Source organism: Etheostoma spectabile, chromosome 13 (genome assembly GCF_008692095.1).
Source record: "Etheostoma spectabile isolate EspeVRDwgs_2016 chromosome 13, UIUC_Espe_1.0, whole genome shotgun sequence".
Taxonomy (NCBI): Eukaryota; Metazoa; Chordata; class Actinopteri; order Perciformes; family Percidae; genus Etheostoma; species Etheostoma spectabile.
Genome location: NC_045745.1, coordinates 20,650,117 through 20,660,924, shown reverse-complemented (window position 1 = coordinate 20,660,924; position 10,808 = coordinate 20,650,117). Strand labels below are relative to the sequence as shown.

General features: G+C 40.1%; 1 long non-coding RNA gene across 1 annotated transcript in view; it reads right to left on the bottom strand.

The window, feature by feature from the left end:
• The window catches only part of LOC116700909 (uncharacterized), a 12,195-nt gene extending 3,618 nt beyond the window's left edge, over positions 1–8,577 (bottom strand). Inside the window, exon 1 of the long non-coding RNA XR_004334759.1 lies at positions 8,567–8,577. This is a non-coding gene — a long non-coding RNA (uncharacterized LOC116700909). The remainder of the gene's footprint in view (positions 1–8,566) is intronic.
• Positions 8,578–10,808: the final 2,231 nt, after the last annotated feature.

Sequence of the window (10,808 nt, the reverse complement as noted above, 5' to 3'; positions counted from 1 at the left end):
TCTGATTGGCTAACAGCTATCCAATGAGAGCCTGGCTATCAGCATCCTTTACCCAGCATAACTGGGCAAGCTCATGAATAGTAATGAGCTCAGGCAACATGACATCCGACTGACCAGCTTTTGTAATTGGCCTGATTTCTCCACTTATTTCTTTTCAGTGGCTAGAGCTGACAGAGGAGGAAGCAGTTCATTTTCACATTCACAACATAACACAAACACAAATGGATCTAACATATTTCCAAAAATGCAAGTAAACACAGTTTTGTGTTGCAGGGCACCTTTAAGTTGAACTTAAAATTCTGATCTCAGCAATGTCTTTGAAATTTGTTTTCTGCAACATTTGTGTGGGCCACCAAAATCACAAACAAGTAATTTCAATTTGTATAATACAATATGTATCTTGGATAAAGATTTGCACACCAAAAGGTACTACTTCTGTCTACTTCTACCGGTGATACTAAATAAATAACTTGTAAGGCTCTCAAACCTGAACAATGATAAATAATAGACTGCAATACTGTGAGAATGAACAAGGAAAAACACAACTCCCCCTCCTTTGCTCAATTAAGTGGTTATTGTCACTCATTACAGGCATCATAATAATTGCAGAAGAGGCCCTCAAGATAAGACCATGTCCTGTAACTCCCAGGACCAAACCTGGCAACCCAGATTGTTATCATACCCGACCTCGCCGCCCTGATAAATATCACAGCCATTACACGCAACTGCTGCTAAATTAAAGCGTGCACACACACACACACACACACACACACACACACACACACAACAACCACACACCACACACCACACACACACACCCACACAACACCCACACACACACACACACACACACACACAATCTAGTCAATTAGGCAATCCGGTGTTATCATTCATTTAAGCACTACATACTGTAGTAATTTACAGTGTTGCCTTAACCTCAACTAAACTAACTACTACTACGGCACAGTGAAATGGCTGGGCTGCCACCCATGTATCAGGTGTACTATAATCATGGGGAGAAAGAGGATCGTGTTTATGTCAATTGCTAGATTTCTCTCCACTTTCACAGTTTTGTTGGTTTTGCTTAGTAATTACTGTAATTTCAAAGCAGCTATTCTTCATGTTCTCAACACGTTACTAAATCTCTTTTGTCCTTTATTTCTCATGCATTTTCCTCAACATTTTAAATCTTCCAATAATGAATCTGGGCTTGTGTGATTTCTTATTATACTGTATTTGAAGTACGATGTACACTGTAGCAGGCTTTTCTCATGAACCATTTGTACAAATAGCTACAAAAAGTAAAGAAATTCGCACACACATACATGCACACACACACACACGTACACGCACGCACGCATGCATGCACACACAAACACAAGCACACACAACTTAACACGTGAAAGCACCTCTGAAAAATTTAAAATGAGGTTTGTGGGCTTTCTGGCAAAAAACACATCCTGACAATCTATACAGCTTTAAACATTGACTATGAGATCTCATGAGCGAGTATGCGTGTAAGTGTGTGTGTGTGCACATTTGTTTGTGCATGAATGTGTGCTACAAGGAGCAGGGTGGTGGGTGGGGGACTGGAGATGCAAAAATCGATTTGTTCTAAAACCTTTATGCTTTTTTTTTTTACAAGGTTCTGACATGAATGATTCACATGCTGTTTAATATGAAAGCTGAAAAGGTCAACATTTGTGAATGTTTATTATTACCTCTGATAATCAGTTATTCAATCATTGAAGATAAACGTTCTTTAACAGTAGCCAACCAACTTCTGATCCTTTTACACCACTCTCAAAAGCACATTCGTTATCTAATTTTGTTTCAAAGTATGCATTTTTTAGCATCTAAAGCTGCTTTATCAGTGCACTCAGGGTCATACTATAACATTTAGTTTCAGCCTGATATGATGTTGATGTGAACTAAAATACTGTGGACTGTTTGGGTTACCATGTGGGATAAGAGTGTGTGACCCCCTAAAGGAGCACATTCACAACAGGAAGCTCTGAAAAGCTTTATGACTGGGTCCAGTTACAATTAGTCCTCCAACATGGACCCATACACACCAAACACACCTAACACGCACGCACGCACGCACGCACGCACGCACACATGCACGCACGCACAAGAACAGCTGGGTCATGTCTCTGATAGCTGAAGATTAGAAAACCCTTTGGCCAGGTGTATGTTATCTTATGTGTGTGTGTGTGTGTGTGTGTGTGTGTGTGTGTGTGTGTGTTTGTGTTTGTGTGTGTGTGTGTGTGTGTGTGTGTTTGTGTGTGTGTGTGATTAAGTCCAGTGTGTCTCTCACTCAAATTAAATGCTGTTTTCATCACAACAGTTGCTGTGACCACCACCTAACCTGAGAGATATGACCATTTACTCTGTATCATCATCATTCCACACACACAGTCTCGACCTATCGTCAGCCCCCGCTTTCTCGACCACCCCCTGCCTCCCCTTGCCCCCAGTCTGCAGAGTGTGTGTGTGTCTGTGTTTGCGTGCACCACATGTGTCTGCTGCTACTGACAAACTAGAGACAAGTGATGACTGAGATTATGCAGGGCTGTGACTGGTGGACAGAAGCCCCACACCAGACTCTAGTCTAATAATTCTTATTTATTGCCTCATGTGTCAAACTCCAACCATCTGCCACAGCAGAAGGCTGTAACATTCTATAAAACATTTTTACAAATACTTTTAAACCCCAATGAAACCATATATATTTTTTGTCCTTCTGCTCTCTCCCTCTCTGCCAACCTGTTTGACTTCCCTCTTTGTATGTTTTATGTTCTCCTCATTCCCCTGGCTTTGGTCTGTCCCCCTCCGTCTCACTGTTGATTGAAGGGTAGCTGACAGAGCTAACCAGAGTTTTAATGCCTCCTTCCTTCTTGCCCACCTTCGTCCTTCCCCTTCCGTCCCTCCAAAGTCTTCCAGAGAAAATAGAACCTGATGGAGTTTACGACCTGATTACTGCCTTGACACACGGCTGGCTACTCCCCCACAGCGCCACAAACACACACACACTCACACAGTCTCAGCAGTGGGCGCTGGCGCTGGTATGGGGGAGAGACCGACAAGTTTTCCTGTCATCTCACGTTAGTAACACTCTAAATGACTGCTCACCCTACAGTGAAAAGCTAACTGTTAGCTCTAAACAACAGCAAGGCTATTTGTGACTGAGGAGTGGGCTTGTAACAATTTTCAACAGACGTAGCCTTCTGTGCCTTTGAACTGTTTAAGTAAACTTAGACATGACTGTTTCTGTTAATCCACACAACAACAGCAACAGCCGCAGCTATTAAAAAGACTGAGAACAGCTAGTTAACAGATAGTTAAAATAGTGGACGAATGAGGTGATAACCCATTAAGGCCACTTTTCTGCGTTCCTGGCAGGCTGAAGAGCATTAGACTTGTCAACATACCATTATATGACTACTCACCTGCCTCTTTGAGCAGCTAACTGTCACCCTGGGAAACACGGCCGTCCCAAAAGGGCAATTAAGTCATTTTCTTTCAGGAGCCAAGCCGCAAAACAAAAATAGCACCAAAAAGCATTTCAAACATTTTTGTGAGTGTCCATCAGATGTGAGTTACTTTGTTAAGTAGATCTTTCCAAATGTTGTATATTTTTTTTCTCTCCATATAAGCACCATTTTTCATTTTCAGTTTCACACTTTAAAATTACCAGCTCAAAAAATAACAATGTAGCAACAAGGCAAATCGGACAAAGTATACTCGGGCTTTTTCAACTGGAACTGATGGCAACTCTCATTTTACCGCCACAAATAAATATTTGCCTTCAAACCTTTTTGTATCTGATGTTTCATGATACATGCAGTTCATCTTTCATAAATAAAAAAGAAAAAGAGCAATGCTATTTTGAAATGCTAATTTGCATTAGAAACATACCAAAAAAACTTTGCTCTCTTTTATTTAGCCTTTTTAACCCTGAAGATAATTGAGAGGGGTCGTAAGGTAATTAACAAGATGGGCAAATTGAAAAAAAAAAAGTTTCTGCCACCATTTAAATTTAAATTAAGCAAGATTGGGAACCACTACACCACAACAAGTTTCACAAGTGTAATCAAGGTGTAAAATGCTATTTTCAAGCTTGGATCTGGTCTTTGGAAGTGTTAAAAAACAACATCAACAGTTTTTACTGGTCCTCCCAAAAGGGAATAAATGAGAGAGACTATTTCAGTTGCCAGGCAGCATTGTTTCCGTGCATATTATTGGACTCAATGATGTCACACAAGGTAAACATGAGAAATTCCCTGCTGGTACAGCAAAATAAAGACTTCTTGAAATAACGGAGGAGAAACACAATAGCCAGTTAACATGTTTGTTTTGCTGATTTCTTTCCACAACAATTAACAGTTCAATGATCTTAGGAAAGGTATGTTGGCTAGGTACCATTGAATGCTATGTATACAATTTAACTAATTTATGTTTTGACTACAACAACAAAAATCATATTTTTCAATTCAAAAAGTATGATAAACATATTCATGTGTTGCATTTAAAATCATATGCCACAGTGTTGAAATAGTGTCAGATATTTATATCTCAGCATGTTGCACAAATATCACAGTTAGTCTGGAAGTTCAGCTCACTGGTCGAGGAAAAGATTTTCATCAGAGATGGCCAGCTGTCAGAAGCAGTCTGTCTAGGTTCTTCTTTCTGCACTGCAGTTCCCATGAGCACCTTCTGCTGTCATCAGTAGGTGTAGGCCTGTAAATGATTTAGACATCAGATGTGGACATGGGCCGTAATCAACACATATTTACCAGAAATGGCATACATCACTCTCCTTCTCTTTAATGAACACACACATACAGTATGTCTGGATCAAAATAGCTACAGAGCCATTTAAAGATTATTGGAAAAAGCTCTGATATCAAAATAGAAAAAAATTATTGTAGAGCCATTAACTGATTTAGAGAAGAAATGTAAGTGATACACACACACACACACACACACACACACACACACACACACACACACACACAATACCCACACACCATAACAGGACGTACACCTGGCAAAGGGTTTTCTGATCTCACACACACATCTAGTTGCTGGTGGATTAGTGTGCATCCTGATGCATTTGGTCTCTGTGCCTGACAATAATGTAATAAAACTACCACTCACTCCCTCACAGACCTGCCTTGGCAGCAAAGCACTCTGGGTATAGTCACCACAGTGTCCCCCGAGATGCAACTGAAACCGCAAAACGTCTTCACTGCCTGTACACAAAAACACACACACACACCAACACACCCACACACACACACACACACACACACACACACACAACACACACACACACACAACCCACACAGAAAAAATAGGCAAAACCTTTATGAATAAGCAGATGAGAGTCCATTAGTTGTAATGTAATTGTCCAGCTGTCTGAACTGTGACCTTGCTGAGGGTGAGTGTTTATGTGAGCAACACAGTGAGTTTAGAAACCTATTTTAGTAGCCAGGAATATTTTTAAAGGGATCCTTTTTCCAAAGCAACACATTTGCCCTTTAACCTTTTTCTAGGATGACCATGTCAGTGATCATCTCTCAACACAGTTACCATCTCACACATGTGTTATGGCTGTGTTTTTCTACATGTCAACATGTCTTCTGTAAAAGAGGCCTTTTATATAAATACATATAAACTTTATTCTCCTTTACTTTTATCATTGGACAATAGGAAGTAACACAAATTAACATGCGTCTCAACAATCTTTACAGATACTGCAGATCAACAAGAGATCAGTTGTGTTTCTTTAATGAGTGAGCCCACAAGTTCCAATCTAATTTCTAAAGTTTTGCCCAAATAAAATGTGAATCAATATACAGTATGTTCCCATCAACTACACTTCTATGAAAATAATCAAGAAGAGGATGTGACAAGATTATGCAATTAATCAAGCATCAATATTTCTTTTACATCATTGGATATCATTGCACCTACGATGTAATCTTGTAATCTAGCTCACCCTGTGGTGACCTGAGCAACAAAGCAGCCCCACCATTTCAAATTGTTTTCTTTATTTCTGTTCTAACAGCGTTCACTTGACCTCAGTTTTAGTTGTTTCATTTGTATTTTGTAAAAACAAAACAAAACACTGCCATCACATCCCATCCTTCCCATCAATCTGCTTTTTAAACATCCATTTGAAAGTTTTCCAGTGCAAAGCAACATATTCTGCCTTTTAGATGGAGTGGTTGTATACAAATAACAATACATAAATGGCATCATGATCAACTTCTAATGGAATTGACTTTTCAAATAATACAATTTTTTTTTTTAAATTTTCATGCAATTCTCATCCTAAAAAAGTGACAGACGTTACTGTAAGTCAAATTATAGACTTAATTTTTATATTAGCTAATTATAGCAATCTAAAGTTAGGTATCTTTGAAATAAAACTCTCCATAACCAACAATAAGTAATAATTTAAAATAATTTGCCAGTCACGCAGGTTCATACAGTATTTTGTATTTCCAGGTACTTGATGTTAACAAGCTGCATGGGAACCTCCAACATCCTCGTTCTCAGTGTTACTCCCATGAGTGGAGAGGCGGGCAAGTGTTGGTTCTCATGATAATTAAGTCGATGAACATGAAAATTAAGATCTTTTGCTCTAACTTAGCAGTGTAGGTGCTGACTGTGTGTGTGTGTGTGTGTGTGTGTGTGTGTGTGTGTGTGCAAAAGAAAGGAAAAGAGAGAAGATGTGTGTTTGTGTGTCAATGTGGTGCTGGGAAGAGAACTAAAGGGCCATTTATAGCTGTCATACACTGACAACCATTACCCATGCATTTACAGTGCTCTCAGCAGATACTGTCAGGAACTCTGTGCGTGCACGCCCACACGCACACGCACACACACACACACACACACACACACACACACTCACACACACACACACACACAAACACACACACACACACACTCACACTCCCCACTCTACCTGACAGAGCCTAATTATCGACACCTCTCCCTGTCGGATGAAACAAAAAACTGCTCTATTTTCAGACTGATGGAGTCTGATGTCTCTCTGTCGTTTTCCTCTCTTCTCCCCCTCTCAGCATCTTTTGTCGTCTCTGTGCGATGCCTCGTCCGCCACCCACCCCTTATCCAACGTTTGATTGTCGACTCGTTAAATAAGACTCAAATTAAAACAGACAATGAGGAAAGTTTTCCCCTCACAGCCACTTTCATTTGTTGTGATTGTTATTCAGAGTCATGATGGCAGTGTGTGTGTGTGTGTGTGTGTGTATGTGTGTGTGTGTGTGTGTGTGCATGCTTGCGTGGGTGCGTGCGTGTGTGTGTGTTTGTGTGTGTTGTTTTCAGAGTGAAAATGTCAGCAAGTGCCATCTTGTCTTTGAGACCTGCTTCATTAGTTGTCAAACAGAACAACCAGGCTCACCCCTGGCCCACTATCTTGTGTGTGTGTGTGTGTGTGTGTGTGTGTGTGTTTATGTGTTGCGTGGGTGGGGTGGGAGTTTGGGATCAAGTAGAGCCTCTTTAGCTCTGTAGAATTTGTTTTATCAGCGGTCAATTCAAATTATCCAATCTTTGATTCCTTATTTGTCCCTCTGCCCTGATGCAACCAACACCACAAGAATTACATACTGTGTGTGTGTGTGTGTGTGTGTATGTACATGTGTGAATTTGTGTGTAAAATGACAATGCATTTCTCCAGGACATTTCTGTGCTGTGTTTTCAGTTTTGGATGGAAAAGGAATGCATTGAATAAACTGATCTAACCAACCAAAATACCAGCACACCCAACCAGTAATGTTCACCCGAGCTGTACTGAATGTGTGTGTTTGTGTGTGTGTGTCTGTGTTTATGTGGCTGTTGGCACTCTCTGGTGAGAAGATCACATTTCAGAACATTCCTGAGCCATGTAAACATTTATACACAAGCAAAGAAAGTCACTCACACACATATTCTTTATAAGACTCTGAATGCTTTGTAAATAAACCAGTCAGTGCAAAGAGCCAAGCATTCACACACACTTAGATAGAAGTCTCTATACATCAAATCTGTATGGAGGACAGAGGATGAGACGAATAAGAGGAAGTGATCAGAGCCCTTAATTTATTCTTCAAAAAGACTTTCATGTCCTCAGGCAACACATTCAGATTCTTCAATTCAGGTGACTTCACTCTCAATAAAATTTCTTCAAAATTGAATACTAGGATTTTCTTTGGTCACTAAAGGCTTGTTCTAAAATGACTCAATTTATTCACCATGTCTGTGTGTTTATGAATTAGAGTCACATAGTCTACAAAAGAGAAAAAACGTGCAGACACGTCTGTCTTTTGTTTGAGCCAGCCAGCAAAAGCCTTGTTTGCACCGAGCAGACAGATCAGTTTCAGTTCAGCTCAGTTCAGCTTGTTACACATTGAGGGCTTTACATTTTGCCTGCGTAGTAGCGTGGCTACGCGGGGTCTCACTGCGGTCCTCATGTGAAAAGACAGGTGGACACCGCTCTGTGAGTAAACACCAGGCAATCAATGTGTGGTGACCATGGACATTAGTTGACTGTGGTATAATAAATCCCTAATCACAGGTCGGTTGATAATAAATCGTGGCGATCCTAGTTTTTCCAAACCACAGACTTATTGATAATATATAAAGATAGCTAAATCAGCAATGTCACAACTACGGACGTTACTTGATAAATCCAGTCTTGTGCCGATGCTCTGACAAGCAAAAGCCCCACCTCTCATTGAAAATAAGTAACGAGGTGCGGCGCGACTATTGCTTTCTGTGTGAAAAGACCTTCAGAAGGTTTTTTTGTGAGTTTCCATGGTCAAAGTTGTGCATGGTACAAATAGAACAACTCCATTCTGTCCTGTTTTTTCATTACCCCTCTGTTGAGGTACCTAGCACACTGATCCAAAACTCAAAGGTGGAACAAGAAACATTTCAGTTTGCAACTGGTGCAGCTGTTCCTCTGCATCGTTGGTGAAGAGGAAATACAGCGAGAGCTGAATGTAGCAGTGAGTAATAAAAATAGTCGTTCAGCTTGTTTCTCAGCACATGGCTGTCCATGGCCATTACCATCCGGTAACTACAACACCTACATTTAAGAGTAGCCTACCATGTGCGGTGAAAACGCAAAACATATCTAGTGTTTAGGTACATGTCCGTATGGGTTATCTACAGTTCTAAAGGTACTATACCGAAAGTGTTGACTTTTTACTATATGAAATCCTCAGGCTATCCTCCCAAGAAAAACAACAGCATCCCTTGTTTCAACAAGTGACCAAAACAACACCGGGTTATGTTCAAATGACAAAGCCCTCTACCCGCCAAAGTAATTGTGACAAGCGTTAGAATTGAGGAAAAGTTAACATAGGGAGTTGGTTGCAGCGGATGGTTGGGTCAACAAAACAACGGACTTCACGGAAGAGAGCTGTTCTCTTCCTGTTTCCATCCCACAGTCAATAGGGGGTTCTTTTCAAATGTATTGGTTTGGGACATTGAAAAACAGCAACAGGTTAGGAAGTATTGTTAGAATGTGCAGTCACATTGGAGACACAAATCTACCAGTTCCAAAGTGTAGAAAGTCAGACTCACAAAGAAGGCCCAGTCAGTTTGATTGAGTGAACTGAAGTTACTCACACACAAGCCTTAGGTTAAGAAGGCTGAGTTGGCTTGTAGCCAGCATGAACATGACACTGTCACCACCGGCCAATCTCAATATCTATCCTATTCTTTTATAAGCCCTGAACCCTCTATGACTTGACTTTTATCAACGTCACCTGCATGCTCAGCATAAATGTGTGAGTGCTTGAGGCTGCAAGGGCTTAAAGAGATGAAAATATAAGGACCAGGACAGCCTTTTCAAAAATCACGTTACCTTGACAACAGAGGCATGTTCATTTTATCTTGAGTAGAGGAATTACTGATGAACAACATAGTGATGTTGTTAAATCAAATCTGATAGTAATTTAGTTGGAAACCATTGTCATCATTAGAAAAACAGTGAAGTTCTCCATAAAAATGTGTTTATTGTTTTATTGCTGTATGTGATTGTATTACATATAAACCTATCAATCATCTTCAATTATAATTTAAATCAAACTTTGTATTTCAGGCTTGGCAAAAAATTACATTATTTCAATGGCGTCAATTCTTTTGTTGCAAGACTGACATTCTTTTTGGCCTGGCAAACTTTGTAGTTTTTTCACATTCTTTTGCAACAACTAGTAATGTTAGAAAAACTACAACACCACACCTGATCTAGCTAGACCAAAAAATAAACAAACGGCACGCCGCACACACTTGTTTGGGCTCGTGAGCCGGCCAAAGAGTAGCAACATTACGTTTTGAGTTGATGCCGAGCGCGGGACGACAAAATGGATGCCAATAAGGTTCTGAATGGAAAGTTTATTTTTTAAAGTTGCCAATTGGTTCCACTGACAAGACCAAAGTGATCTGTGTGTTTTGTTGTGCTGAGCTGAGCTATCATCGCAGCACGTCCAGTCTGAATTAACACATGATGGGCAAGCACACAGCTGATGCTAATTCTCCGTCCCCCCTCAACCAAAAGTGTCCAACCCTTTCATTGATGGACAGTGTTACATTGTGTGAAAGATGATTTGGTGAGTAAGTGAGACTGATGCGTGTGAAATTGAACACTACAGTAGGCTATATGTCAATGTTGTTTTCAATTAAAAAATAAAATAATGGGACAAAAAGAAATAAAGGGACATTTAGAATTGATAAAAATGTGCGATCAAATGTGATTAATTACGAGTTAACTATGACATTAATGC